This window comes from Taudactylus pleione, unplaced genomic scaffold (assembly GCF_031769625.1).
Source record: "Taudactylus pleione unplaced genomic scaffold, aTauple2 ptg000121l, whole genome shotgun sequence".
In the NCBI taxonomy this organism is placed as follows: domain Eukaryota; kingdom Metazoa; phylum Chordata; class Amphibia; order Anura; family Myobatrachidae; genus Taudactylus; species Taudactylus pleione.
The window spans coordinates 1,720,393-1,737,326 of record NW_028284523.1 but is presented as its reverse complement, the minus strand read 5'-3'; positions in this window follow the sequence as shown (position 1 = coordinate 1,737,326).

Below are 16,934 nucleotides of genomic sequence, written 5' to 3'. Positions count from 1 at the left end.
CTGTGCCAAGAATCCTAAAGAGACCTCCATGAAAGCCATTTTGCAACAAATGGTGGAATTCTTTAAACAGCAGCAAGCAGTGGTAACTGCTACAGTACTTCCCAAAATGCAGGCCTCAGAAGACGCGGAAGCCTTTCTTACCACTTTTGAAAGGGTTGCTACCTTGCAAGCATGGCCCAAGATTCCTGGGCAATGTGGATTGCCCCTCTGCTAACAGGGGAGGACCAAGCTCCATACACCACCCTCTCCCTGGAAGATGCAAAACTATATGACCGAGTGAAGGCTGCCATAGCAGATCGGTTTGGCCTCTATCCAGAAGTGTACTGGCAGAAATTCAGGTCTTTGTCTGATGAAGGCCAAGTGCCCTGGCCCAGAAACTGGCTGACCTTGCAGTTAAATGGCTGCAGCCACACCTACATAATTCCGACTGGCTGGTAGAGTTGTTCACTCTCAAATAGTTTGTTGCACTTCTCCCTGCCAAAGTTGCTCACTTGATCCAGCTGCATATCGAGTTGAGAATTTGGATTTCGCTGTCCGGCTAGTGGAAAATGCCTTGCTGGCACAGGATGGTATAGAGAACCTTTCTTCTTTGATTATGCCAGAGTCTCCCATCTGTCTCCACAGCAGGCATTGTCTCAGAATAAGGTGCCCCCATGTATGGATTTGGATAGGCCCCAGTATCCCTCACAGACGATGGTTCCGGGGAAATTGATGCCCACAGCTTCGCCCTTATCTTAACGTAAAGAGGGTTTTCGGCCCAGAAGTCATTCTATGGGGATGGTGATGGCCGCCAGTTTTCCAGACTATGGAGGTCCAGAGTTGAGGACTTCCCCAATAACTCCAGCTCAAGTGTGCTACTCATGTGGCCAAGGTGGGCATCAAGAATGGACGTGTCCACAGATGGATTGCTCTTTTTCCGGTATCTTTACAGCTATAAAGACCTGCCCTCTTCCACCTAGAATACAGGTACGTGTGCAAGTCAGTAATAGACTGGTGGAGGGCTTGGTGGACTCTGGATCTGATCCTACCCTGATACAAAGGGATTTGTTGTCCCCGAGTTGTTGTTGCCCCATGAACTAGTCTGCATCTGTTGTGTGCATGGAGATGTTCAGGCCTTTCCGGTTTCTATGGTCCCTTTGATAAGCAGGGGAAAGACTGACAAACTACGTGTGGGTGTGTGCTGATAGGTCGTCACTGGCCTAACTTCTGGGCTCTTGTTCTGCCAGAGGAAAAGGTGCCTTCAGCAGCCCTTGGAGAGACATTTCCCTTCTCCCCTGATTTGTTCCTGTCTCAGGTAAAGGCTCCTAAATCTAAGAAACAAAGGAGAAGGGATCACAGAGACTGGCTTGCTCGTGATGTTTTGTTGGGACAAAAGGTCTTTTCCTATAATGCTACTGCTTGCAATGTGCCTGTAAATGCTGATGTTCCTGTTCATGTAAATTTATCTGATAATTCTGCTGAACCTGTCATTACTAATGTGCCAATGCATGCTGATGTCCATGGTAATGCTGAGAGGGCTAGGAACACTGATGTGTCTAGCAGCCTACCTAATTCTCGTGGCGCGAGGAATAATGCTGAGGTTCAGTTAAGTAGTATTAATGAAAAGGTCTTAACACTTCTCCTTGCGCCTCAGCCTGATTTAAGAAAGGCCCAATGGGAAGATCCTGCTTTAAAAAGAGTCTTTGAATAGGTTCTTTCAGTGGAAGGTGTCCTCTTGTCACATGTAACAGAAGAAAATATCCCAATTTTGTGTTGCTTAAAGAGGGTTTTATATCGACTAGACAAGCACAAACAAATGGGGGAGGTGGTACAACAGTTGGTGGTCTCGGTCCCTTCAGAAAGCAGGTTCTGGTTTTAGCCCATGCAGTTTCTTGGGGTGGTTATTTGGGATGGCATAAGACAGTGGAAAGAATAACCTCCTCGTTCTGTTGACCAGGTGTTTATGCTGAGGTCTCAAGGTTCTGTTTCACTTGTTCAGAGTGTCAAAAGACAACAGTAAACCAACCGTCTCCTGCCCCACTGATCCCTCTCCAAGTTGTAGGAGCCCCCTTTGAAAAATAGGCATTGATTTAGTGGGTCCGATTGAACCACTGTCTAAATTCATTTTAGTTGTGATTGACTATGCCATCCGTTATCCGGAGGCATTTCCCTTAAGGTCACTACAGTCAAACAGGTTGCGACTAAGTTATTAGAGCTGTTTTCAAGGGTTGGATTACCTAAAGAAATTCTTACTGACCAAGGGACAAACAGTATGTCTAAAGCAGGCCACACACTAGACCAACTTACATCCAACCAGCCAACTTGTTGATTAATTGGACTGGAAATCTGGTAATGTATGGGAGTAAATGATGATCAGCAAATGCTAGTAAATTGCTAGTAAATGCCAGAAAACAGATGAAAATGGTCGTTCAGACAAGTTTGTTAAATGTTTGATCTAAACTATTTGTTCAAACAACAGTTTTGGTCCATTTTCCAGCATTTGGGAGCAAATAGCTGATTGTATACCTTACCAGATTTTCATTCCAAACAATCAACAAGTTGGCTGGTTGGATGAAAGTTGGTCTAGTGTGTGGCCAGCTTAAGTTAATGCAGGGGTTGTTAAAGTTGTTAAAAATTAAATCTGTCAGAACCTTAGTATATCATCCCCAAACGGATGGCTTAGTTGAAAGATTCAACCGTATACTAAAGTCTATAATAAAGAAATTTATAGAGACAGAAAAAAGGTGGGATGAGCTTCTACCCTATTTATTTGCAATCAGAGAAGTGCCCCAGGCTTCTACTGGTTTTGCTCCTATTGAGCTTCTTTATTGGAGGAAGCCACAGGGTGTTCTCGACCTTCTGTGGGAAGCATGGGAAGAACAACCAATAGAGGGCAAAATAATCCTTCAATATGTGGTCCAGATGCGTAATCACATAGACCTACTAGGTCAATCGGCCAGGGAAACTTTGGTAAATACACAGGAGACTCAAAAACTTCTCTATAACCATAATGCCCAAACTCAAGTTTTTACACCTGGGGATAAAGTCCTTTTGTTGTTACAATACCTACTCAGGGAAGTAAATTACTATCAAAGTGGCAAGGACCATTTGAAGTAATTAGAAAGGTTGGCCGAAGTAAATTATGAAGTCTCTCAACCTGACTCCCGTAGAGGTAGGCAGATTTACCATGTTAACCTGTTGAAAGCATGGAAGGATCAAGGTGTTTTTTGTAGACCCCGTTAATGGCCATAGTGACCTTGGTCCACAGATTCCTCAGTCCGATGGGGTCTCTCCACCCCTTGAACCTTTAAATGCAGACAAGCTGAAACCTCCCTTGAGGAACCTTGTTAATGAATTCTCAGATGTTTTTTTCTGATAAACCAGGGAGGACCAATTTAGTCTTACATGACATTGTGACCCAACCTGGAGTAGTAGTTCGACAAAGACACAATAGGCATCCAAAGGAAAAACAAACACAGGTAATCAAGGAAATACAAGAAATGTTGAAGTTAGGGGTAATTGAGGAGTCATCTAGCAACTGATGTAGCCTCATTGTCTTGGTCCCGAAACCAGATGGTTCTACAAGATTCTGCATAGACTTTTGCAAAGTTAATGCAGTGTCCAAATTTGATGCCTACCCAATGCCGAGGGTTGATGACCTGCTTGATAGGTTAGGTTCATTTTTACACTGATCTTACAAAGGGATATTTGCAAATTGAGCTGACAGAGGAAGCTAGTAAGAAAACTGATTTTTCTACTCCGTTGGGCCTCTTTTAGTGGAAAACAATGCCTTTTGGCTTGCATGGTGCCCCGGCCTCTATTCAGAGGGTAATGGACTTGGTGCTTCGTCCTCATCAGAATTATGCTGCAGCATACCTGGACGATATTGTCATATACAGTATAGTCAGCATTTGAATGCCCATGTTAATAGGCTTAGGGCTGTTCTTCAGTCTTTGAGAGAGGCAGGTTTAACTACTAATTTGAAGAAATGTTTTCTAGGTAAAAATGAAACCAAGTGCAAGGGTATGTGGTGTACAGTGGGTGTCTGAAGCTCCCTGTGAGTAAGGTACAGGCACTAGCTGATGCCCCAGTTCCAACTACCAAGAAAGAGTTAATGTCTTTCTTGGGTTTAGCAGGCTATTACAGGAGGTTTTTGCCACAATTTTCTACCTTAGCGGCTCCCTTAACAGATCGTTTGAATAATTCTGCTCCAAATAAACTTGAGTTCACCAAAATTAAACATCTTTTGTGTAAAGGCCCGGTTTTAAAGACTCCAGATTTTACCAAGCCTTTTGTCGTACACACAGATGCCTCAGATGTGGGCTTGGGGGCAGTTTTGTGTCAGGAGTTTGATGGCACTGAACATTCGATTCTATATCTTATTTGAAAGTTCCCATGAGAGACTATCTTTGTGGGACCAGGTCTACTGTAGTTACTGATCATGCACCATTAAAATTATTACAGTCTATGAAAAATTATAACACAAGGCTGACAAGGTGGTACCTGACTCTCCAGCCTTTTTCTTTTGAAGTCCGGCACAGACTGGGACGTCTATATATGAATGCGGATTTTTTTTGTCCCGAACTGGGCTGGAGAGTCGGGCTTCTGCCACCGGTGATTTAGGTTCGCCCATTAACGGGAGAAGTATGTGTCAGAGTAGGCCTCTCCCACATTCTGAGGAAAGGGTTAACCTCCCTGTAGCTAGGGAGAAACCACATCCTTACCTCAATTAAGACCAACTAAGTTATAAAAACCTGGTAAGTTTAGTTAGTCAGTGAAAATGTGTGGGAGAGATTGCACCTTTAGCAGCTCTCTCTATGCTGGACAATCTGAACCATGACTGTGCTGGGAATACTCTGCTTGTTTGAACTGCTGTCTCATGTTCCTGAACTGTGTTTGCCTTATGTAAGAAGTCATTACACTGGTTCTGCCTTTTCAAGCATGGAATAAAAAGCTTACCTGTTTGCATCATCTCAGTCTCCTATTGGTCGTCTGAATTTACCTGCTACAATGACTAATTAAGCAATTGGAAGTTTCCATTTAGCTTAATTAGTCCTTAATTACTCACCTCCAGTGCTGTCCTCCTCCTCTGGTTCTTCTCCAGTATCACAGATAGCTTCCATGGGCACAGGACAGGTACTACCCCTAACCCTGTACTCCACTACCCCTAACCCTGCACCCAACTACCCCGGACCCTGCACACACTACTTACACTACACTGCACCTGCTTCCTGCACACAGTACTCTTCTGCCCCTAACCCTGCACCCATACACACTACACTACCACACTACACCGCACCCACTCCCCGCACACACTACACTACACTACACTACACCTGTTTCCGCACACACTATACTACACTTTACTACACTGCACCCACTCACCGCACACAGCCTCAGCAGCTGTCTGCAGGCTGAGTAAAAAAAAGAAATTCCCCTCGCGAGGGTATTAGCCCTCAAACAATCCTGCAACTAATTTTTTTAAATTGGATACCGTTAGTATTGGGAACATGCATGTCCAAAGTAATCCAAAAGTGGTTGCAAAGTCTGCGTAATTTTTTGCGGTGCAAAACCTTGCAACCAATTGGATATGCCCAAATAGTAAGGGAACAGTGTTGTTTATGGGGGATTTCAATATGGTCCTTAATCCAGTATTCGACAGGTCTAGGTTGTTGCTCCCCCATTCTCACATGCCAGTGGAGTTTGCCAAGAGGTTTCACCAGCTCCTTGCTGAATATGAACTATTTGATCTATGGAGAATGAAACATACCACAAAAAGGTTATTTATTTTATTCTCTTGCATACAATTATTATTCTATAATTGATTGTTTTATCTGACAAATGGACACTACCCTCTATTAAAAGAGTTGAAATCTTGCCAATGTTTTGGTCTGACCACTCCTCCCTCTTCCTGATATGGGACATTGACTCTAGAGTCTAGACATGTTACTCCTGATCCTTGGAGGTTGGGAAACTAAATACTGACCCAGCCTGAGGCTCACCAGGCCATCCAGTAGTCTTTGTCCTAATTTTTCAATACAAATAAGCCTGATGACACCTCTGTATTTAATTTTTGGTGCTCCCTCAAGGCAGCAATGTGGGGCTCTGCTATATTGGCAACAGCACGGCTTAAGCGAGCCTATAGCCAACGTAGAGCAAATGTTGGGGCTGAGGTGGCTAACCACTCTAATAAATGGGTTTTCAGGATTTGCTTAGTGCTAGAGATAATCTTTAATGTTTTCTACCTTCAAGAGGTTCAGCGTAACCTGGCTCTTCTCAACCAAATATTTTATGTTTGTTATTAGTCAAGCTAGCCACTGGCTAGCACGTAAGTTACAGGGATGGCAGGCAAAGGAATGAGTGCATAATGCTAACAGTTCTACAGACTCTCACCTCTATGAGATAGTGAATACGTTCCTTGAGTATTATTCCTGACTGTATAACCTTCAATCTGACCCCCATACACATCATCCGACTAGTGAAGGTATTAGTGAATTTTCACAGGATTCACAGTTGCCCTCTATTGATACTAAGACCTGTCTGGTCCTGGGATCCCCCTGGTTGTTGAGGAAGTGGTGACCACCATTGATTCCTTACCTTCAGATAAAGCCTCAGGTCCCAATGGCTACCCAGCAAATTTCTATAATTCATTTAAGAGGTGTTAGCACCAGTTCTGGTATTCATATTTAATGAGGCATGTGAGAAAGGTTGCTTTCTGAAAGAAATGCTGGAACAATCTGCTCTTTCCTAAGCCTGGTAAGAAACCAACGGCAGTACAAAACTACCGCCCTATAGCATTGGTGAACTGGGATGTCAAGCTGTACACAAGCTGGTTGCCAACAAGCTAGCCCCTTTGCTTTCCTTTCTAGTTGAGCTGGACTAGGTGGGATTTGTCATGGGCAGACAGGCTCCTGATAACACGCGTCATGTCTTCAACATCATAGAACGCTATGAGTCGTGTAAAGAGCCACTGTTAGTTCTTTCCCTTGATGCAGAGAAAGCATTTTATAGGCTCTACTAGAGCTTACTTCAGGCTGTTTTAAGTAATTTTGGGTTTGGGGGTAGAATACTGGATTCCATTTTAGCCCTGTATTCCTCTCCCTCAGCTAGGATTTTTGTTAATGGCTATCTATCCACAAGCTTTAATATCACTAATAAAACATGCTAGGATTTTCCATTTTCCCCTCTAATCATTAGCAATCAAACCTTTAGCTGAAAAAATCAGCGCTTGGAAACCATACAGGGTCCTAGGTTAGGTGGTGTTCCCCATAAGATTAGCTGATTTGCTGATAACATCTTGCTGTGTTTGTCAAATGCTTTACATTCTTTTAACCTCTTCTGCGGAGGTTTTGTTTTATAAGTTAAACACTATAAAGAATGAAGCCCATCCTCCCGATGTGCTGGATAGATTATGAGCCAATTATACTTGGCAGTTTCACTCGCTTACTTACCTAGGTGTCCATTTGGCTAGAGAAGGGGACGTTATTGATTGTAATTATAACACACCGCTTAAGGCATTTGAGAAGCTCATGAAATATTGGAAATTTCATGAAGTATCCTGGTTAGGCAGGGTCAAAGTGGCCAAAATGGTGTTACTCCCTAAACTTTTATACCTTTACGAGCCTTTTCTAGATTGCTCCCTACATATTTATGCAATAAATTCTATAGAGTAATCACTAACTACATCTGGAAAGGGAGTAAGCCAAAAATTGCAAGAGGAACCCTCTCACAGTATTTGCAACAGAGGCACTGGCTTCAGTGTAATTTGCCTGCCCTTTGAGGAAACCACCTTTCCCAGCATATATTTTGTTCCAATTCCAGTCCTCTAACCATAAAGGTGGATTTTTTTGGTGGCCTGTAAGGTCAAATGGGAGAGGGATTTATCTAAGACAGTGACGGATGAAGATGGGGCAATTATATTTCGTTCCTGCTATAAGGTGTCCCATTGTATTAATCACTCAGAAATATTCTTTAAATTGATACATAGAGCTAGGAGCGTATTAAGAGAGGAGTCTCAAACCAGGGGCGACCTCCTCTCTCTCCGGTGGCAGGCAGCGCACTGAGCACAGCGCAGCAGCAGTAGACTCTGGGCACTAGTCTACGCCCAGAGTCTACTGCGCATGCGCAGGTCACTGGGATAATGGCTGCCGCGGCCATTTTCCCGGCAATTTCCCTACTGTGTCTGCGCAAAACACCAGGAAAATGGTAACGGCGGCCATTTTCTAGGTGATTTTTACAGGGCTGATACCGCCAACGTGGGACTCTGGAGAGGTAAGTATAACAATATAGGTGCTGGGTGTGCAGTATGGGCACCCATGGACCCAGGGGACTGAGTACCCCGCACACCTTGCACCCATTATAGATATGCCATGCATAGAGCATACTTTACCCCTGACAGGCAACATAAAATTTGGGCCTCAGCTTCCAAATATTGCTGGAAAAATTGTCTGTGTTGGTGATATCCTCCACATTTTATGGGGTTGCCCACTTCTGCATTCTCTGTAGGAGGAAAGGTTTGTCATCATTCATAAAGTGACAGGGGTCCTGTGGTCCTCTCATAGCCCTACTGTACTTTTACATAGGTGACTTTCAATGGGGGGATGCATTTTATTTATTTTTATTTAACATTTTTTTATATAGAACAACATATTCCGTTTTCACAATTGGAAACATTAATAGAACAAAACTAGATAATAACAGACAGACATAGAGGTAGGAAGATACCTTATGGGACACATATTGATTGCCACTAAGGCTTCCATAGCACACCTGTGCCCAACATACTGGTTATGGAAAATAAGATCCAAAAGCATTGTGATTCCAAACTGCTGACTGTAAACAGTCTACCTCTGCTTCATCTCCTCTTATGGAATGGTTCAAATGGAATCAGTATCGAGAGGAGCAAGGTTGATCCTCTTTATACAGTAAAGCCACTTATCTGACTATCTTATTGTCACCTGCCTCCTGAGGTTTATTGCTGTGTGATTTGAGGTATGGTAGAACTGCTATACTTCTGTTGTGTAATATGTTATTGAAATATACTCCCCTCTGTGTACCCCCATATTTTGTTCCCCTTTTTTATGTACCCCCATATATATGTTTATTTTAACTTCAATAAAAATTATTGTGGAAAAAAAAAAGGATATATAGACCATGTTAATTATGACATGCTATTTCAGCTTACAGTCACAGTGTAATTTTTTTTTTAAATCTAAAAACTTCTCAATAAACAATCCATAAATTATTATACTATAATTATATTATTATGTCAAAGCAATCTTACTATGCAGTATATTTAAATATTTTTAACAGTTCATAAAGTGGAACAAATTAGGGAAACCATTTCCACATTTGTGTGGCGATATTAGCTTTTCACTTTTGAAGCTGATGAGTGTGTTTTTTTTAACACTTTCGCACACAAAAATGTTAATATAGTTTTGACCAAATATATTTTAAAATATATCAATAAAATAATGACAAAAATAAGTATTAAAATTAAAGAATGTACAATGTATATGTGTATGCACATATAGTATAAACAAACATTTGTATATGAATCTATTCTATTGTTTTCCCTTTCATACTTCAGCAAACTGATCATTAAAAAAGATATAAGTATACAGATATAATGGTTAATGGTCATATCTAAACTCACCTGGATGGGTGGTGATCAGTATTAATTGACATTCTATCCAGTTCATTCTAAAGTAAAACTTATTTTTTTAAGGACACTTGTTATTTACAGGTAATGGGAATTGCCATTGGGACTCGCCCCGAGCTACACCAACCTGTATATGGGGGATTTCAAGTGCCACCTTGTGTGGGGAGAGGAGTTTGGGGAACCTGGTCATTTGTGGCCAGTACATTGATTATTTATTTTATATTTGGGAGGGAAGTGAATCATGTGCACTTGTATTTGTCAATTAAATTCTAATTCTTATCATATAAAGTTTGTGCACTACTTTCATAAAGTCTTCATAAACTTCCTGGACCAAAACCTCTCTGCAGCGGGCTTCAATATTGTCTCATTAAACTATGGATAGAAAGTAGATGTTAATAATTATTTGCATATACATGTGTACTTTTATTTGACACATGTAAACACATGTATATTCAAATTGAATATACATGTGTATTTTTATTTACTCATGTAGATTAATTTTTATTTCAAAATATAAATATAGGCTACAGTGAATTTTTAATTGTTTTGATATGTTTGTGTACATTTATGGGTTAAAGGTTGTAGCCAACGCTGCACTATCCGTAGGTGTAGATGTATATGGGTGTGGGTGTAAGTAGGTGATGAATCAGGATAAGTGTGAAAGACAAATATATTGCTAATTACAGTGGGAGACACAGTGCTCCTGAATTAACAGTATGCAAATCAATGAGTCAATTAGAAAACGGTGAGGGTTGGTTGATAGTTCTCTGGGATGTAAGTTGGGTTCTTTACAGTGCCTCTTTCTGTATGATACAGTGTATCTACAGCTTCCTATACTTTACACTTGTAGTGTGACAACAGAGGTACAGTATAGGATGATGTTGCCTGGGATGTCTACTGGCTCCTAGGGGTTCCTCCTTCCAGAAAAAAATCCAGAATGGATGACATAACCCCTTTAGCGAGCGAGCTCTAAAAGGCTTATGCGTTGTTAATAAATGGGGCCCAATGTATTATATATTTCCCATACACTTGTAATGTGGCCTGACTTATTGACAGGCTGTGTGCATGTGGGTGGTATAGTGGCTGGTTCCTGCACAGTGTGTACATTTATGCTTAACATCCAATACTGCAGCCCGGGCTTGTTGGAGGGGCCCGGGTCCGACGTTGTCCCCCTCCCTTTTACCTGTCAGCAGCCCAGCACACACAGCTATGTGCTGGGCTGCAGTGGGAGACTGCTCACTGCTGCTGAGCAGCAGCAGTCTCCTCTGCCTATTTGGGGGAGCAATCACACTGATTGCGCCCCCCTGGATTTGCGCTGGGCTGAGGGGCTCACAGCACCCTCCTACCCAGCACGCAGCACAGCTTCGTGGTGATGCTAAAAGTTTTTTTCCCTAAGGAGAGACACACCTCCCCCAATTAGCCAATTAGGCCACACACTCTTCCGCCGGGAGGATCTCTACACCCCTGGATATATGTGTTTATTATTGGTTTTCTAAGTGTTTAATAAATACTGTATAAAATAATTTATGATCAACATTTCTCAATAAATATAATTTTAATACTCTTCAATTGTTGCCTCTTCTATTAGCACTAATATATACATCTGCAATGTATTTTTACGTTTGGCTATTGTGCATTTGTGAGACACAGGGGCTTATTCATCAACACTAAAATAACGTTTTTAATAATAATAATTTTATTTATATAGTGCTTTTCTCCTAAAGGACTCAAAGTGCTTTACATTTACAGTACAAAATACAAAATAAGCTTAAACAAGGGACATTACTGTAATGCTTGGGTGAATAGGTGAGTCTTGAGTCTATTTTTGAAGCATTCTAGAGTGGTGGCCTCTCGAACTGTGCGGGCTAGTGAGTTCCAAAAGGTTGGAGCCACAAACTGAAAGCTCGACCCCCAGACAAATTCCGTGAGATTCTAGGTACTGTTAATAGTCCTTCGTCTACGGATCGCAGTAATCGAGTGGGACAGTAAGGAATCAGAAGCTGCTTTAGGTACCTTGGGCCATGGTCATGTAGGGCTTTGTAAGTTAGTAAGCCAATCTTGAAAACAATTTGCCATCTGACAGGCAGCCAGTGAAGGGAGTAGAGAATGGGTGTTATGTGGCTGGAATGTGGCTGGTTGGTTAATAGTCTGGCAGCTGCGTTTTGTACCATCTGCAAGCGGTGCAATTCTTTTGCTGGGAGACCAAGGTAGAGGGCGTTGCAGTAGTCTAGGCGTGATGATATAAATGCATGTATGACTTTAGGCAGATCTTCTGAGGGAATTAAGTGCTTGATTCTGGCTATGTTCCTCAGATGAAAGAATGAGGATTTGATTGTGGCTGATACCTGATGTTTAAGTGTCAGGCCACTATCCTGGACAACACCAAGATTCCACACATGTTTAGTGTTTTGTAATTCTGAACCCCCAAGCATAAGTCCTGTTGGTTGGCTATGCTATGGCCCTTTCCTGTGACCTATCATAAGGACCTCTGTTTTATCAGGGTTCAGTCGCAGCCAACTGGCACTCATCCACTCCTGAAGCTCAGCTAGGCAGCCATTTAGGGTTGTTATTGGGTCCTTTGTACCTGGAGCAAAGGACAGGTACAGTTGTGTATCATCTGCATAGCAGTGGTAGACCAGGCCATGACGTCTGATTATTTCACCCAATGGTAGCATGTATACTGCAAAAAGCATGGGAGATAGTATAGAACCGTGCGGGACACCGCATGGAAGTGGCACTGGTGATGTAGAGTTTACTCCAGAAGAAACTCTCTGTGACCTGCCAGTGAGAAATTATTTGAACCAGCTAAGAACTGTGCCATCCAGTCCACAGAAATTTTTCAGGCACTCAATTTGAATCCCGTGGTCCACGGTATCAAATACTGCTGAGAGATCCAGAAGGATTAAAATTGAACAATCACCTCTGTCTCTTGCCATCAGAAGCTCATTAAGCACACATACCAGGGCTGTTTCAGTGCTATGTCTTCTCCTGAATCCTGACTGGAATGGATCATAAATATCATGGGTAGACAGGTGGGTTTCCAGTTGCATTGCCACCACTTTCTCAATGACCTTTCCTAGAAAAGGAAGGTTTGATACAGGTCTATAGTTGGTCATGCAGTCAGGGTCTAAATTAGGTTTTTTAAGAAGTGGTCAAACAATTGCTTCCTTTAGTGGTTCTGGAAAAATGGCTGTTTGCAGAGAGCATTGAACTATTTTTGCAATTACAGGGCCAATAATGTCTATACACCCTATGAGAAGCTTGGTTGAGGCAGGGTCCAGATCACAGGTGGCGGGTCGCAACATTCTGATAATTTTAGCAATGTCTTTTACATCCATTATGTCAAAGCTGTTCCAGGGAGACAGGTGGCTTACCTTGGCAGGCTTGGTAGTTTGGTACTCCTTTGATGGCACTGTGGGGATTCTAGACCGAATGGAGATTCTTTATCTGCAAAGAAGTTTGCAAACTCATTGCATCTCGACTGGGAAAGGGATTCATCATGCTGCAGGCATGCTGGTTTGCAAAGCATCTCCACTGTACGGAAAAGCTGAGCTGGCCTATTGTTTGCTGCCTTGATCTCATTTGAAAGGAACTCTGGCCCTGATTCAGAGCCGCTCGCTCTGAATCAGGGCCAGTCTTTTTTTTTTTAGAACGGCCTCCTGGCTGCTCGCATAGCTGTGGGTGACCACCCAAAGCTATAGTGAGCGGCCAGGAAGATGGTCGCGATGGTCAAGACCATCGCGACCATCGGGCTTGCGACGAGACCCTTGTGGTAGGGTCTTGTTGCCGCAAGCCCCAGCTCTCCCACTGACATCACTTGTGATGTCAGTGGGGCCGCCCCCAGACGGTAGGCATTCTCACGGGAAGGCCTCCGTCTGGGCAGCCACCCCCCGGCCCACCCACCAAAGGGGACGTGCTGTCACTCAACATCGACAGCACTTCCCCTTTGGTGCGAGACCCGGAGCTACAGCTTGCCCGTCCCTATCTGGGTCTCGCGCATGCACATGACGGAGCCGGCTCCGTCGTGCGCATGCGCTCTGGGCCACCATCGACCCAGTTGCGAACGCTCAGCGCTTGCAACCGGGTCTGAATCAGGCCCTCTGTTTTCTTACGGGTGATTGTTGATTGATATTCTCTAATATGTTTTAATAGAGATGTGCGCTGACCCACGTGTTTTGGTTTTGGATCTGGATTGGTTTTGCTTTGCCAAAACCTCACCTCCGTGTTTTGTTTTTTAGTTTTGGATCTGGATTTTTTCTTAAAAAATCATAAAAACAGCTAAAATCACATAAAATGGGCCTGTTTTTGTTCCTACCATTTTATTCACCTCAATAACATGTATTTCCACTTGTTTCCAGTCAATTTTGACCACCTCACAGCTCACAATATTGATTTATTCATATAGTTAAGGGCCAAAAGGTTGCATCCAGCTAGCTGGCTCAAAACTGAGTGATAAATAGAGTTGAGGACTGTGCAAAGATGATGGTTGGGGTACCCCTTGAGCATTGAAGAATTGATTGTTGATACAATCACTGGCTGAAATAAGAATTGATACTTGATAATTGGTGCAGCCACTGGCTGCAGTAAGAAGAGTTGATACTTGATAAATTGGTGCAGCTCCAGACTGAAGAATTGATAGTTGGCACAGCCACTGGCTGAAGTAAAAAGAGTTTATATTGATAATTGGTGCAGCCACTGGCTGAAGTAAGAAGAGTTGATATTGATAAATTGGTGCAGCCTTGGGCTGTTTTGATGATTGGTGCTGCCCCTGGCTGAAGAATTGATAATTGGTGCAGCCATTGCCTGCAGAATTGATGGTTGATAGTTAATTGTTGATGCAGCCTCCGGGCTGAGTAGTAGTGGAATATAGAGCTATGATTAGGAAGGAACCAGTCCTGCAACAGTCTTGAGGCCTTGAACTCTTGGCAAGTTGCGGCCATTACAGCCTTGAGGGCTAGAGAGGAGTGATGACAGGTGGCCTTTGGGCCGTGAAGCAGGATGCAGCCTTTGGGCCATGTAGCAGCCTTAAGGGCTGAGAACCCTTGGCTGAATATCACTGTTGTGTGACTTGTGCCATCGGGTTGACACAACAAGCAGCAATTGGTTCAGAATTTTCTTTAAAAAAAATGAAAGGGGCATGCAGGAGATGCTGTCTGTGGCCATTACAATTTCTGGACATTCATAAACCATAACATTAAAAATGTCAGGCAGCAATGCCCCAACCAGCACATAATGGAAAGGATTTGTCCTTGGGCCCTCCAACTAACCCTTATGTTGTATATATGAAACAGGACATTCACAGTTTAACAAACCAATAACTTCAGCGACAGGGACTGCCACTTGTGGCTGAAATGATTGGTTTGTTTGGACCCCCACAAAACTAGCTGCCAATGCGCAGTGGACATTGGTGGCAATGATCCCATACACAAACTGGCTTTACAGTACAATCAATTAGATGTCGTCATCATCATGAAGTAACATCCTACAACAATCACTGACAAGGTTCCCTGCTGTGCAGAAAACTCTTTCAGGGTACACACTGGAGGGTGGGCAACTTAAGTACAGCAAAGCCAGATTGTGTAAGGGACACCAAATTGCCTCTTTTTCCTGCCAGTAGTAAAACGGACTGTCTGACATGCCTATTTGGATGCTATCCCTAAAGCAGTCATCCACCATTCTCTGAATGGTGACCATCACAGACAAAGTCACGGTAGACATGTCACTCATTGTAGGCAGTTCTTTCAGACCCAACGAGATGTCATTAGATTTTTCTGACTGATTTGCATCACCACCAGCAGTGGGTCTCTTAGGAAAATTTAGTTTTCTCCTGGCAGCTGTAGAAACCGAAGGAGGAGATGCTGCCATGTCATGTTCCGCTTGAGCTGACAATTTTTCACCACCAGCTCTTTGCATCTTTTCAGATTTATGTCCATCGGAAACAAAGACACAAGGTATGACTTAAACCTAGGATCAAGTATGGTCACCAAAATACAGTGATCTGATTTCAAGAGATTGACTACCCTTGGATCATGTCAAAGCGAATGAAGGGCTTGATCTACAAGTCTGACATACTTAGTGGAATCACTCTATTTCAGCACCTCCTTCAGTTTCTCCAGCTGCTTTTGCAAAAGTCTGATTAGGGGAGTTATCTGACTCAAGCTGGCAGTGTCTGAACTAACTTCACATGTGGCAAGTTCAAAGTTTTGTGCAAGGTTTGCAAGGTTTTAGAACCTTACACACCACGGAAATTATTCTCCACTGCGCTTAACTAAGGGGCATTCCCGCTCCTGTCATAGGCTGTAGTGTAGCCTTGAATGGCCTTTTTCTGCTCCTCCATCTGCTGAAGCATATAGAGGGTAGAATTCCACCTAGTTACTACCTCTTGCTTTAGCTGATGGCAGGGCAAATTCAACAGCTCTTACTGGTGCTGCAATCTTCGACACGCAGTTGCTGAATGTAAAAAATGTCCAGAGATCTTTCGGGCCACCGAAAGCATCTACTGCACGCCCCTGTCATTTAAAAAAAAATGTTGCACCACCAAATTCATTGTGTGAGCAAAACATGAGATGTGTTTGAATTTGCCCACATGTAATGCTCGCACAATATTGCTGGCATTGTCAGAAATCACAAATCCCAAGGAAAGTCCAAGTGGGGTAAGCCATTTTGCAATGATTTCCCTGAGGTGATACAGAGAGTAGCCTGCCTCTGAATAAGCTGGCATTTGTTAGCTGTTGCTGTTTGCACTGTTGGAGGCAATACACCTACCCAGTGGGCTGTCATATTCATGTAATCTTTAGTTTGCCCTGTCCCACTTGTTGACATATCTGTGGTAAAGTGGGCAGTGGGCACAACTGCATTTTGGAGAACATTAATAAGGTTTTTTTTAATGTCCTTGTACAGATTGGGAATTGCTATTCTAGAGAAGTGGAATCTAGAAGAGACATGGTAGCGGGGACACACAACCTCCATTAACTGTGTAAAACCCACTGCATTAATAGCGGATACTGGACACACATCTAATACCAGCATAGATGTTATGGCGTCAGTGTGTCTGCCATCATACTTTTTCACCAAATCAAAGGATTGTGTGACAGTCAATTGTTTGGTTGAACTTCTTGAACTACTAAAAGTAGTCTTCTAACTGGTCCCCTTCTGGGATGAAGATCCACTCATAGTAACAGCAGCAGGCATAACACTCAAGGATCCTTCTGAGGAACAACGGATAGGAGAGGAGTCAGTCCTTATGAAATTGGATGCAGGACTACTTCCAATCACGAATGAGATGTTGATGATG